Source organism: Aethalodelphis obliquidens, unplaced genomic scaffold, assembly GCF_003676395.1.
Source record: "Aethalodelphis obliquidens isolate GAN/ISIS:26980383/991018 unplaced genomic scaffold, ASM367639v1 scaffold49, whole genome shotgun sequence".
Classification (NCBI taxonomy): Eukaryota; Metazoa; Chordata; class Mammalia; order Artiodactyla; family Delphinidae; genus Aethalodelphis; species Aethalodelphis obliquidens.
The window spans coordinates 281,453-295,834 of record NW_020837993.1 but is presented as its reverse complement, the minus strand read 5'-3'; the positions used below and the strand labels follow the sequence as shown (position 1 = coordinate 295,834).

General features: G+C 47.6%; 1 long non-coding RNA gene across 1 annotated transcript in view; it reads right to left on the bottom strand.

The window, feature by feature from the left end:
• Positions 1 to 14,382, bottom strand: part of LOC113607615 (uncharacterized) — a 60,873-nt gene that overhangs the window by 4,482 nt on the left and 42,009 nt on the right. Inside the window, exons 2-3 of the long non-coding RNA XR_003428005.1 lie at positions 10,135 to 10,221; positions 9,313 to 9,374 (exon numbers count right to left, since the gene is read on the bottom strand). This is a non-coding gene — a long non-coding RNA (uncharacterized LOC113607615). The remainder of the gene's footprint in view (positions 1 to 9,312; positions 9,375 to 10,134; positions 10,222 to 14,382) is intronic.

Sequence of the window (14,382 nt, the reverse complement as noted above, 5' to 3'; positions counted from 1 at the left end):
GAGCTAAAAAGGTATAGGCAAGGTCATGATCACCCACAGAGTGTTTGGCGTCATGGACCAGGGTTCCAACACCCACATAGGTACAGGAAATCCTGCTTTGGCTCTTGAAGTGAGGAAGCTGGGACTGAGCTGCAAGACGTGCTTTTTGTGCCGCATGTCATACGGCTTTGGCCAGCCTCTGATTTCCATGCAGAAGGTGGCAGTGTCCCACCTCCAGCAAGCACCTAAGAGCAGAGGCTAGGTCATGTGGGGCCCAGTAGGCCAAGATAGGAAGTTTGGAAAGGTTTTATATGGCAGAGTGACGTTATCTGATTTATATTCCCAAAAGATTCCTGTGGTTACTTTGTGGAGAAATAGATGTTAGTGGAAGCAGGGGAAGAAGTCGGGAGGGCACTGCAGTAGACAAGGGGAGTGTTCTGATTATCTATCACTGCACAACAAACCAAATTTAGTAGCACTAAAACAATAACCATTTTATTATGCTCATGGATTCTGTGAATCAAGAATTCAGAAAGGGCACAGGGACAATGGCTTCCCCCTGCTCCGTGATGTCTGGATCCTCAGCTGGGAGGCTTCAAATGGCTGGGGATGATTTAAACGTCTGAAAACTGCAAAAGCTTGGCTTAGTTGGAACTGTCAGCTGGAACCCCTACTTGTGCCTCTCTTGGGCTTATTCACAGCATGACCGCTCAGGTACCAAAGGGAGTGTTTTAAGAGAATCAGTCAGAAGTCTTGTATGACCTATCTTGAGAAGTCACATAGTATCACTTCTGCCATACTTTACTGGTCAAAGTAGTCTCAGGTCCTTGCAGATTCAAGGGGAGGGAACACCACCCTTCACCTCTCAATGAGAGGAGTGTCAAAGAATTTGAGGACCATGTTTTAAAACTGCTAAAGGAGAGATGATTGTGGCTATGACTAATGCCGTAGAAGTAGAGATAGTGGGAGAAGACAGAGTCAAGACACATTCGGAAGTCAAGCCAAGGACCTTTCTATTGAATTTTGTGCTCAAGAAAGAGCGGGGGAGCGGGTGATATAAAAAATGAATCAGAGATGACTTCTAGGTTTTTGGTCTGAGCATTTGGGTAGATGATAGTGCCATTTATGAGATGGGGTGAAGTTATCCCAGAAGGTTTTATTTCACAGAAAAGGAAAAGTTAAAAGAAAATTACATTTTTTGAGTAACAAATATACAGACTTTGTGCTTGAAATGCGTTTTTTCATCTAATCTTTAAAATAGCCCTGTGAAGTAGGTATTTTCATTTCCATTTTTTGGATGAAGAAACCAAGTTCCCACAGGTAAGTTACGTGCATAAGGTTACACAGCAAGTAAGTGGCAGAGCCAGGAATCAAACTTCAAAGACTCTGTTCTTTCCATTCAATTACACTCTTTCCCAAGGGGTCACTGAAGCTCAGAAAGATTAAGTAATTTACCCAAGATCACAAAGCTAGGAAATGACAGAACCAGAGTTTAAAATAAGTGCTGGCCCTAATCTCCTCTTAGCCATACAGGTGGTGATTGAAGGCAACAGAGCAGGTGTATCAGTAGGAAGAATACAAACACTCTTGAGTAAGAGCGCCAAGGTTCCTCATGGCCCCCAATGACCCCTGGATGGTCTCATGCACATTGCAGTGCCCTGTGAATGGCAGATGATTCTCGATTTAAAAAAAAAAAAAGAAAGAAAAATGAAAAGGAAAAAAGACCTGCTATTAAATGCCTTGACCTAAAAGTTACTCCTTAAAAATTGTCCACAGATCATTCTATCCACCCAGGACATGGTATTATGGATGTTCCTTGAAGACACAGGGCTGCATGGGTGTTTGCCCAAAGGGAACAGTGGTATCATCAAATTTTGAAATACAAGAGAGAAACTGTCTGTTTTTTTGTTTGTTTGTTTTTTGTTTTTTCAGTATGCAGGCTTCTCACTGCCGTGGCCTCTCCCGCTGCGGAGCACAGGCTCCGGACACGCAGGCTCAGCGGCCATGGCTCATGGGCCCAGCCGCTCCGCGGCATGTGGGATCTTCCCGGACCAGGGCACGAACCCGTGTCACCTGCATCGGCAGGCGGACTCTCAACCACTGTGCCACCAGGGAAGCCCAAAAACTGTCTGTTTTGCTTAAATCTCGAATCTTTGATCATCCACATCCAGCGTCTTTGATGGTGGCAGCAATCTACAACTGTTGAAAATTAACACTCAGGTAGGAAACAGGTTAAAGAGGCAGTGAGAAGAGAAATTAAAGTCTGAGATCTGAACAGCCATACACTTTTTCTCCATCTGCTTGCCACTCAGAAGATGGGGCTTGTTTGTTGTCTCTCTCTGCCACTGGGAGTGAAATTTCTTGAGACCTTGGACTTGGACTATCTGCCATGTTCATTCAGTCTCTAGCACCTAAAAAAGGATCTAGTATGGAGTACATCCTCAATAATTACTTGTTGAGTAAATGAATCAATAACCTAGTTCATATTCTTTACTCCTACACTATAGAATGGCATCTTTCTTTCATTGGTGAAGTCTCAGGGAGCCAAATCAATTGCAGACTTCCCATCCCAACTGCCCACCACCTGGACCAGGGTAACTTCCTCCCGAGAACAGCACAGGGCTTCCTGATGTCTGGCACTCTGCCTGGCGGGCATCCCTCCATCCATGAGCCTGTCGGTGCCTCCATGTGGCCAGCAGTCCCTAGGCCAAGAAAGTGTCAGATGCACCAGGCAACCAGTGAGAGGTACCCACTGTGTCTCTCCAGGATGCCAGTCCTGCAGTTAGGAACAGCTAGGACACATCCTCGGCTGTATCCCCAGCCTGTCCCCAGCCTGACCACACCAACCAGCCAGCCTCGGCTCCCCGCCCAGAGCTGTCACCAGCCTTCCACCCAGAGAAATGCCCATCTGGGCTTTGGATTCAACAGGGGACTCAGCTCAGGATATTTGATGACCGTAGACAGCCATAAGAGTGAAAAAAGAAAGCAAGGGGGTGTGAAGGAGAGACGGAAAAAGAAGAAATGACAAATGGACATTAGTTTCAAAAGGAATGGATTTCTGTGGGAGGAGAGAAAAGGACAAAGTGAGAAACTCTTTCTTCTTATGATGAATTTTTCCCAAACATGTCAAATTCTTCTCCAGAAACTTGAATAAGCTGTAATCAAAGGTCCTCATGAACCCTGGAGGCAGACAGACCTGGTTTTGATTCCTGGCTCTGGCTTCTGCCTGCTCTGTGGCTTCTGTGGCCTCTCTGGACCTGTTTCCTCCTTGTAAAGTGGGGAAATAGCTTGTAGGAAGCTGTGAAAATTCAGTGAGAGCTTGTCTTGTGCACCTTGTAGCCACTCAAAAAGATGTTCATTTTTTCCCTCCCCTTGTTCTCCCACTATGTGAAGACCTGCTTTGGACTGGGTTTTATTTTTAGGTTGCGGATTTGTCTGTTCCACAGCCCCTGAAAAGCATCTGAACTAGGATTGCAAGCTCAGGAAAGAGATCTATTTACGAAGGAGACCTGTGATAAATGTTACTACACCCCAAGCTAGCAGTCAGCTGAAGCTGTTCCAGGAACATATCCACCTTCGATGCTGCAGCTCACCTGAGAGTCTTGTGGTGAGACAAACCAGGGGGCTGCACGGGGAGTGGGAGGTCACACAGGTGGGGACAGGGAGGAGGAAGAGGAAGGAGGATCACACACACACACACACACACACAGACACACACACACACACACACACACGTAAGCTCAGGCCTCAAGGATGCTCTGGGAAGCAGTATGGGGAGCAGAGAAGGTCCTCTCTCCAGTCAGGAGACTGGGCTCCATAAGGCTCTTTCCTTCTCTGCGTCTAGGTCTTCTTATCCATAAAGCAAGAAAGTCAAAAAAGGTGGCCCTAAAGGTGGCCCCTTGTGCCCTGAAAGTCTGGCGCACAGAGACTTCTCCTGCCCAGGCCCCAGACCACAATGCCACAGGGGCCTCAGCAGTGTCCTGGGAGGGCATAGGGAAGCTGATAGGGTGAGGAGGCCAGCGGTGCCCATTACACAAGGCATCTCTTAGCCATAGGCATGACTAACCCACTGCTAATGGCAGCAGATCTGAGGCTCTTGGGAACTCAAAAACTTTGGCTCAATCCCTGAACCCCTTGCTTCCTTCTTCCAGGGCCCTTTTCTTACTGCAAAGCCCAAGTGCTCAAGGAACTCAACCTCAGACCTCTCCTCCCATGCCTCCGAGATAAAAAAGCTGGGTTTATGGAGGACCCTAAATTAGACTCACAGCAGAGCAGGAAAAGGAAGCCAGCATTCTAGTATGAGCAGAACATTAAAGTCAGTAATAATAACAGCCTCTAGTCATTGGTTGAGAGCATCGGGTGCGGGTGGGAGCTCTCATTTCATTCCCTCCACGGCTCTATGAGAAGGTGCTATCATTATCCTCACTGTGCAGATGAGGAAGCTAAGGCCGGGGAGGTTAACAAGTTCATCCATGATGGGTTAGTAGGTGGCAGAGCTGTGATTCCAGACCGAGCCTACTGAAACCAAAGCTTGTCCACAGAGCTTGCAAGCTGGAGGTCTCTGCCACCGCACAACGCAAAGAGAAGGTTTCAAAGAGGACAGGTAAAGTGTGTACGTCCTGTGCAGGGACAGACACCAAACATTTCCAGTGGAGCCATCAGGGATGCAGGAAGGAGAAGCAGGAGGGCAAGCTGTGTCCTGGACCACAGCCCCGAAGGACTCTGGGAACTCCTTGGGAGGAATTCAGGGCTGGCAATGGTCTGTGTAAATGTCCCTGAAATTCTGCGGATGGAAGCCGTACCCAACAGGTCCTTTAATGCAGACAATAAAAGCCAACTCTGGTTAGTATATCTGATACAGGAAAGGAGTATATTGGAAAGAGATCAGAAGAACTAATGGCAGCCCTAGAGAACTTGGCAGAAATCAGTAGAGACCTGGCAGCCACGAGCTCCCCAAGTTCACCCTGGCACCAACACCCCACTGGTGAGGCTACTGACTCTCCTCAGCCATCCTGTCCCAGTGATTCATCTCTGCTGCTCCTATGTCTCTGCACCACTCCCTCCACATTCACAGGTCCAGGTAGCGGCCTCCAAGGAGCCCAGACTAGGAGGGCTGTGTGTGTGTGTGTGTGTGTGTGTGTGTGTATGTGTGCGCATGTGTGAGAGAGAGAGAGAGAGAGAGACAAGGGGGTGGATTCCAGGAGAAGAAGTGGTTGGCATCTTTTGCCTCCCATGGTAGAAGGTGGGTTCCTGCCTCCCACCAAGATTTTCTCAAAGCATGGATTCTCCCAAATAAAAAGTGTGCCTGCATGCTGGCTAGCCAAACAAAGACAATGTCCACCTGAGATGCCGAGCCATTGTTTGTCCCAGGTTTATGACAGCCACAGAGCTCACAAAGGGCTTTCTCGGACACTTCTGGAAGGTGGACAGAGCAGATACTAGGATTCTGGCTCTGGATGGGAAACTGAGGTTCAGGGAGATGATGTGTCACCTGGCCAAGAGGTGGTGTGGGCCAGGGATGAGGACCCAGGGCCTTGCCTCTGTTTGCACAATGCTTTTCCTATTATGGCAGCTGACATGCTCACCTGGAGCCCAGCTTCCTCCAGAACTCCCTGATGCCACTGCAGGGCACCTCCAAGGAAACCTGTCTCACCGTCACTGGGCAGACAGGCAAACCTGAACACAGCAGGGGTCGGAAAAGACCTTCTGAGTCCTCTGTCTCTTTCTTCTGACAAGCTCAGCACACTTCCCGGAGACCCTCTTCTTCATCCCCCTAAATGCTGGGAAATGGCAGACAAAGAAAGGAGACCACTGAGGTCAGAAAAGGGAAGTCTCCTGCCACGTGACTTTGTGGGCTCACCCCACTGATATGTGTCCGTGGCTCATGCTGCAATTTGATGCCAGACCCAGAGAGCAAATTTCAGCTCCTCACCAGCTGAGTGGCCTTGATGTGTCACGTTAGCCCCAGCCTTTTGCATCCAACGTGGAACAGTAAAACAATGATCCATCTCATGGTGCTGTGGGAGGCATTAAATGAGAGAAAGAGGTACCCCTGAGTAGGACCATGAAGTGAACAATTATTACTGTAACCAGCAACCTAGACAAGCTGCACTTGCTGGCTTACAAACACAAACACCTTTGCTTTTTGTTTTATTCTCGACACTGCCTGACCTCCTTTCTCAGCCCGTGGTACATTGAGCAGATCACCTGTGTTTTCCGGTTATTTTCAGGTATTAACAGTTTTTACATGTAGTGAAAGGCTGGAAGAGTCTAATAGAAAATCTTTGGTCTCATCTGATCTAAATGGCTCCATTCCCCCTGCCTGGAGCCCAAAGACATAGTGAGTTCCTCCATTCTTCTTGTCTCCTTCTCCGCCCCCTTCACACAGCTGCTTCTAGTGCCTCTAAGAACAGGATAGAGGGCTAGGGAGGGAGGGGAAATAAGGGTCAGAGAAGTTCTCATTGGATTGGTTCTGTTGTGGTCTGCCACTGATGGCTTTTTTAAAAAATTATTATCGGTAAGAACACTTAGCATGAGACCTATACTTAACACATTTTTAAATGCACGTTAAGTATTGTTAACCATAGGCATGATGTTGCATACAACAGGTCTCTAGAACTTATTCAGCTTATATAACTAAAACTTTTATACCCACTGAACAGAAACCCCCATCTTCCTCTCCCCCCAACCCCCGGCAACCACCGTTCTACTCTCTGTTTCTGTAAGTTTAACTATTATAGATTCCTGGCTTACTTCACTTAGCATAATGTCCTCCAGGTTCATCCATGTTGCTGCAAATGGTAGGATTTTCTAAGGCTGAATAATATTCTATTACATGTATATACCACGTTTTCTTTATCCATTCATCCATCAATTGACATTTAGGTTGTTTTCACATCTTGGCTATTGTGAATAATGTTGGAATGAACATGGGAATGCAGATAATCTCTTTGAGACCTTGATTTCAATTCTTTTGGTTGTACACCCTAAAGTGGAATTGCTGGATCAGATGGTAATTCTATTTTTTATTTTCTGAGGGACTTTCATACTGTTTTTCATAGCAGCTGCACCATATTACACTCCATCAACAACGTATGAGAGTTCCATTTCTCCACATCCTGGCCAACACTTGTTATTTTTTGTTTTCTGATAATAGCCATCTTAACTGGTATGAGGTAATAATTCACTGTAATTTTGAGTTGCATAATTAGTAATGTTAAGCATCTTTTCATATATCTGTTGGCCATTTGTATGTCCTCTCTGGAGAAATGTCTCTTCAAGTGCTCTGCCCGTTTTTCAATCGGGTTATCTGGGTTTTTGCTGTGGAGCTGTAGGAGTCTGTAGGGGTTTTGAGGGCCCCACCCTCCCCCTTTGGGAGCCTCTCTCTCGGCGTGGGAAGGGCAAGGGAAGGGGCTCTCTGGTGACTGCCTCGCCACTCCTTCTAGAGCCCACATCCAGGGGCACAACCACACAACCTCTTTTTGTTGGGGGAGTCATCTTGCATGGAGCCCTTTCCAAATGGCTTCTATCCCATCACCCTCATAAGACTCAGAAAAAGTTCACTGGAATTGGAAAGGGCAAGCCCCTCCCACCTCACTCTTTCTCTGTGTTCTGACAGGACAGGCATTTCCAGCCAGTTCCAGCCTTTAGATGCTTTTCGCAAGAGTCAGACCCAACCCCTATACCCACAAACGCTGGAGGACACAAATCATGCTCTCTCAACAAAGTTCTTTCACCTCACTCTACCAGTATCCTGGAGTCCACAGAGTTCCTCCCCACAGCTGGAGGAAAGTAAGGGGCATCCTCTCCCCTCCCCGAATGAATATCATGTTCCATTATTATCAGGCAGATTACATAAGAGGCCGTTTTGTTAACTCATCTTTAACTGGCATTGGGGTTTTGTGTGCAGCCCCTCGTGCTCAGGAAGAGCCCAGGGGAGCTGTGAACTTCCAGAGAAATGTGTTCTCACAACTGCTCTGTGTGTCCAGGAGCGTTTCTCCAACCAGGACTGCAGACAGAGTTCGGTGGGGCTGGGGGGACAGACAAAGCTGGTCTCCCCCTCGTTCAGGATGTGGTGTCTAGAAGCAGAAGCTGTCCCTGGGCCCCTGTGTGAGGGCCCAAGGATCAGGGCAGCTCCTGTGGAAGAGGGAGAGCTGGGGCTGGAGGCTTGGTGAGCCAGGAAGTCAAGGGCGAGACATGCAGGGAGCTCTGTGAGCCTTCGTCTGCCCCAGCACACCTGGTGGTCCTCACAGAGGGGCAAGCTTTCCTTCTGCAGAGCAAAGGAGGGAATGAGGACTAAGATGACTGTAGAATAATGATGATGGTGAGGATGATGGTGGTGGTGGTGGTGATGATTATGATGGTGGTGGTAGTTGTGGTGATGGTGATGGTGGTGGTGGTGATGATGATAGTATGGTGGTGATGATGATGGTAATGGTGGTGATGATGATGGTGATGATAATGATGATGATGGTGGGGGGGTGATGATGATGATGGTGGTGGTGGTGATGGTGATGATGATGGTGATGGTGGTGATGATGATGGTGATAGCTGCCACAATTTGCTAAACTATTATCACAAGTCATCACAGGCCTAGGTTACATGTATTGTCTTGTTTAATCTTCATAAGAACACTCTGAGGTGTGGCAGGTGGAATAATGGACCCTAAAGATGTTTCCATCCTGATCCCCAGAACCTCTGAATATGTTATGCTACATGCAAGGGGGAATTCAGGTTGCAGATTGAATTAAGGTTACCAATCAGTTGAACTTAAAATAGGGAAATTATTCTGGAGGAAGAAGAGTGGGTGTCAGAGAGATGCCATGTGAGAAAGACTCAACCAGCTGGTGCTGACTTTGAGGATGGAAGGGGCCACAAGGTACAGAATGGGGGTAAGGAAAAGGCAGGGAAGCAGATTCTCCCATAGAACCTCCAGAAAGGAACCCAACCCTGCTAACACTTGGATTTTAACCTAGTTGAGACCCATTTTGGCCTTCTGACCTCCAAAAATGTAAGATAATAAATTTCTGTTGTTTTAAGCCGCTAAGATTGTGATGATTTGTTGCAGCAGCAATAGAAAACAAATACAAATGGATACTCTTATCAGATGAGAAAACCGAGGCTCAGAGATATAAAACAACTTGCCTAAGATCACATAGCTTGGAAGGGCAGTGAAAAATTGGAATTTGGATGTACAGACTGTTCCAAATCCAGGGCTTTTTTTACTCTGTCATGCTGCTCTTTGATGGGGGTGGTTTTGATGTGCTCCCCCCATTGCACACTTGCCATCTCACTGAACCTTCAGAGCAAGCCCATGAAGTCAATAACACTTACCATTTTGCTGATGTGGAAGCTGGGGACTCTAGGAGGTGACGGGACTCAATCAGGCCTCACAGCTGGAACATAGGAAGAATGGAAGCCCCTGACGACTGAGCTGTAGTTGCCTACATCAGCTCCTCCCTGACACTCCTCTGAAGCCAAGCCACTTCTTTTATCCATTCAACATTTACTAAATGGTCTGCTAAGTTCTGGGCACCACAAGAGTTCTGGGACCACAGAGAGAGATGCAACCCCATTCCAGTCCTTGGGTTCCCTACAATCTAAGCTTTCCTATAATGTAGAGAAAAAGTCTGCTCCCTTTTTTCCATTCTTGGCCTCCACACCTCAGTTCTAAGTCTTGGATCATGTGTCCCAGAGGTCATGGAGCAGAGCCTGACTTATTCTTTTATCTAGATTCATGTTAGCCCAAGATTCCATCCCAGAGGGAAAGCATCTCAGCTGCTGCTACTAGCATAATGATCTCTGGACAGTGAGATCTGGTTCCATTACATCTGTGAGTTTCTGGCTTCCCTCTCTCCATTCTCATAATCATCTCCTTAAGGCCTTCCAAGAAAAGAAGGATCTGTGCCCCTGCACTGATAGAAAATCTACCCCAGCGTTCAGCCCCATGGATGAGAGGGTAGGGGCAGCAGAGGCACAAGGGACAGAGAAAAATACTCCCACAGTGGCTAGATGTGCAATCACTACAAATGTGAGGAGGAGACTGGATGACTTTGGCTTTCCCAGTTGGTACCCCTGCCCAGTCTGCTGGGCTTTGTGCCTGGGTGAGTGATAAGGAGGCTTTTCATTGACAACTACCCTGGAGGAAAGACTTACTTGGCAGATGTTTCCCAGGGAAATGCTCTTCCTCTTCATCATGGATCTTCAGATCCTCCAGGTTAAGGTTCCAATGTCTGTTATCAACTGGAAAGAGGTGATTACAAATGATCAGTCTCTCTTGGTCTTCACATCAGGAAAGGATGTGATCTAAGGAAAGGATTGTTGATTTCACTTCAAGGATGTGGCGTCTCCAGACCAAGAAGAGGTAGGTCATAGGGAGGAGCCTTGCTTGTTCATGCAGAAAAACCCAGTCTCATCTCTGTCTACTCGTTGATGTGCCCCAAAGGACCTGTCCTGGGAAACACCCCAGTGTTTTTTTTTCCCAGATGATTTCCAGTGTGGCCAGGGCTCAGCCCTCCACGTTCCTCATTATGCTTAGCTGATTCCCAATATTTGGTCTTACTCCTGGCAAGAGAAGTTGGGCGAGGAGTAGAGGTGCCCATCTTACAAGACAAGAACACTCAAAGGGATGCTCAAAATAGAAGGAGAAGACCCTCGGAAGGACCCAACATCAGGACCAGCTTGAAGAGAGAATGAAAGGACAGAGTGAGGTTGACAGTCTTGCAGATGATGGACAGGTCAAGAAGGTGAGGATGGAAAAAGTCTTTGACACCCATCTGTGCACAGAAGTTTAATGAGCTTCTACATATTCATGGAAGGTAGAGTCTCCTTTCTGGTGAAGTACCTGTCCTCCTTTCTAATTAATGATTATTCTGGAGTGGGTATGAGGCTGTGACATGGTTTACCTTCATTTATTAACCTGAAAGCTTAAATAACATCAGCTGAATCAACTGAATCAATAGTTTGTTTTTGTTTTTTTGGGTTTTTTTTGCGGTACGCGGGCCTCTCACTGTTGTGGCCTCTCCCGTTGAGGAGCACAGGCTCCAGACGCGCAGGCTCAGCAGCCATGGCTCACGGGCCCAGCCGCTCTGCGGCATGTGGGATCTTCCTGGACCAGGGCACGAACCCGTGTCCCCTGCATCGGCAGGTGGACTCTCAACCACTGCACCACCAGGGAAGCCCCTGAATCAATAATTTGGAAGAGGTAAAATGGGTACAAGTTTGAGGGGCATAAGAAGTCACCACTGAGGCAGTGCTCATGGCCTGGCTGGGGTCAGAGACATTCTTCCTTCCAGAAAGAAGGGAATGGTCAGAGCTGGTAGGGGAAGGAGGCAGCATTTAAGGATTGAGGGATTGAGAAGAATTTTAAGAAGAGTTTGCTGAATGAACAAAGGTCTTTGGGAGAAAAACAACAACAAAAGAGGACAAGCTAGGGAAGGAAAGACTGTTAAGAAATTTGTTTAATGGGTGAAGCATCCACTTCAGAACCAAGTCAGTAATATGAAGGGACAGCACCCCAGGTTGAGAGAATGCTCATGTGGAAAGGGCAGACCACAACCCTTCAGCCTAAAGGAATAGGAAGTTACCAAGGCCATGGTTGTGGGAGCACCCTTAGGATTAAATAAGAAGTTTGATTGCTAATGTAGGGGGATAAAGAAAATTACTATTTTACCAGATGGCACCAGAGAACCTCCTAGGGAAGGAACTATCTTTGTTTGTGAAAATATCATCAGAGTTTCTTAGGTGGTGCAAGGTGGGATCCTGGAGAACTGGATTGGAAGGAAACAAGGAGAAAGTTAAGCTCTTTGGCAAGTTAAATGCATAGAAACTTAGATGTAGAGAAGAGAAAAAGGACGGAGGAGAGAGAAGGCCTAGGAACATCACTGGGGGCTTACGTTGTAAGAAATGGCTGAGGGAGGACTTCCCTTCAGTGGTTAAGACTCCGCCGCATTTCCACTGCAGGAGCGTGGATTCAATCCCTTGTCAGGGAAATAATATCCCGCAGGCTGTGCAGCACGGCCAGGAAAAATATATATATTTGAGGGACAGGGAAGGGAAATATTCGACTTTAAATTATCTGGCTGCAGTGCTGGGATGTTCCTTTCCACAGTGTGCCTTCAAATCACAAGGCAAAATCTACTATGCACAACTACCTCATGTGAACTGTATTTGGGAGGTGTGAAGGTGCAAAAAGGCGGATCAGGAAAAGCTTTTGGGACTTCCCTGGTGGTGCAGTGATTAAGAATACGCCTGCCAATGCAGGGGACACACGTTCGTGCCCTGGTCTGGGAAGATCCCACATGCCACAGAGCAACTAAGCCCATGCGCCACAGCCACTGAGCCTGAGCTCTAGAGCCCACAAGCCACAACTACTGAGCCTGCGTGCCACAACTACTGAAGCCCACGTGACTAGAGCCCATGCTCTGCAACAAGAGAAGCGACCATAATGAGAAGCACGTGCACCGCAATGAAGGGTAGCTCCTGCTCGCCACAACTAGAGAAAGCCTGCGCACAGCAATGAAGACCCAATGCAGCCAAAAATAAATAAATAAAATAAATAAATTTATTTATAAAAAAAAAAGAAGAAAATCTTGTGTCCCTTATCAGAGCTGTAACCCAGGTGAAGATAAAGGTCCATGGCACTAAATACATAACAAGAATTATCAACCTCCCCAGCCCTTCCCCCTCCCCCACCCCTGCCCCTGAAATCAGAGCCATTGTTGACTAGGAAAGCTTTTGAAATTTACAAAAACCAAGAGAGGGAGCTACATTGGCCTCACCTTCCCAAAGACAGAGGAGTGGGGGATTTGAGTCAATTTCAGCTAGTCCTTTAGACAGTGCATCTCAAATTTCCATGCACAATGAAATCACCTGGATTCTTATTAAAACATAGATTTCTGGCCCCCACTCCCTGAGAGTGTGATTCATCAAGTTTGGGTGGGGCCCATGGATTTTCATTTCTAATAAGTTCCCAGGGGGTGCTGATGCTGCTATGAATAACAGTGGTTAAAAGATAGGATGACCCCAGCCCCTAAAAGTACCCTTAGGACACGTCTTTCCTGAATCTACCTCTCTTGCCCGGGAACCCAAAAGTCCATGCAGTGTGAGGTTCGTGTAATACCCAGAACTTCTAATCATCATTGACTGCTACCTTACCCAGGAAAACAAGGAGGGCCTTGTGAGAAAGTATCTTTTGGATCCTTCCTTCAGACCCATGTGCAGCAGCTAGGCTACTTCATGGATGGATAAAATGGGAAACCACCAGCATATTTCCCGTCACTCAGCATCCTATTTGCCTAATGCCTTGTCCATCTCTTCGACTTAAACTGTGAGCTCCATGAGCGCAGGGTCTGGCACATAGTGACTGCTTAATAACTGTTTGGTACGTAATAGGGTGAACAAATTACCCCTTTTGAAGTCCTGAACAGGAAAAACATTTCACTCTGGGCAGGAAAGTGGGGAGCTGAGGTCCACAGGGTGGGCCCAAGGTCAAAGGTTTCCCCTCTTTACAATCCCATGAACTCTGGTCTCCCAGCCTCCTCCTTCCCTCAAGAAACTGTGGGCTCCCCAGTTCTAGACCTGAGACTGTGTTGGCCAAGGGGGAAGATGCCACCTCTTGGGAGAGAAAGAGGAGAAGGCGAGGAGGGGCTCTGGCCAGCACAGAGGGCTGAAAGAAAAGAAATAACATCTCCCCAGGGCTACGGAGGCTGTCTCTGAGCAGATGATGCAAAGTTTGTGAGGGAGGCTGCCACCGCCCCCCAGCCCTTCACCATTCTCCAATTCTGCCTCCCTGCCCCCTCCCCGCCTCCTACTCAGAACCAGTGACTAATTGCATCGCATTTCTCTTTGACTTGCGTCACCCAGCAGAGAGTGTGTGGTTGTTTTTACAGCTTATTCTTTCAGGGATTCTAAGTGACATTTTTTAAGTGCTCTTCTCCTGTCTTGGAGGAGCACACCCTCCTCTACTCTCTCCCCCTCAATCTCTCTTGATCTCTCCCCTGCTCAGCTCAGTTCCCTTTCCAAGGGCTGCTGGTAAGAATAAGAACAACTCAGAGGTAGGGGGCAGGCCCCACAAAGGCAGCAGAGAGGCTTTCCTGCTCCCTGACCCTTGGGAGACCCCAACAGGAAGAGCCCCTCAGGAGGCACCCCCCAACCCTGCAAGAGAGGGCCCACACTGAAAGTCACACCTGGTCAGCTGTCCTCGCTCCCTTCCTTCCTTCCTTTTCTTCTTTCCTTCCATCTATGAACATTTTCTGAGCACCAATTGAGTGCCAGCCCCAAGTATGGAGTGGCAAGCAAAACAAACATAATTTCTGTCCCCAGGGTGATGGGTGGAGGGGGAGGTCCATTGTTATCCATCAGTAAACTGATGATTACAACTCAGTGGGTATATCCTATAATCTG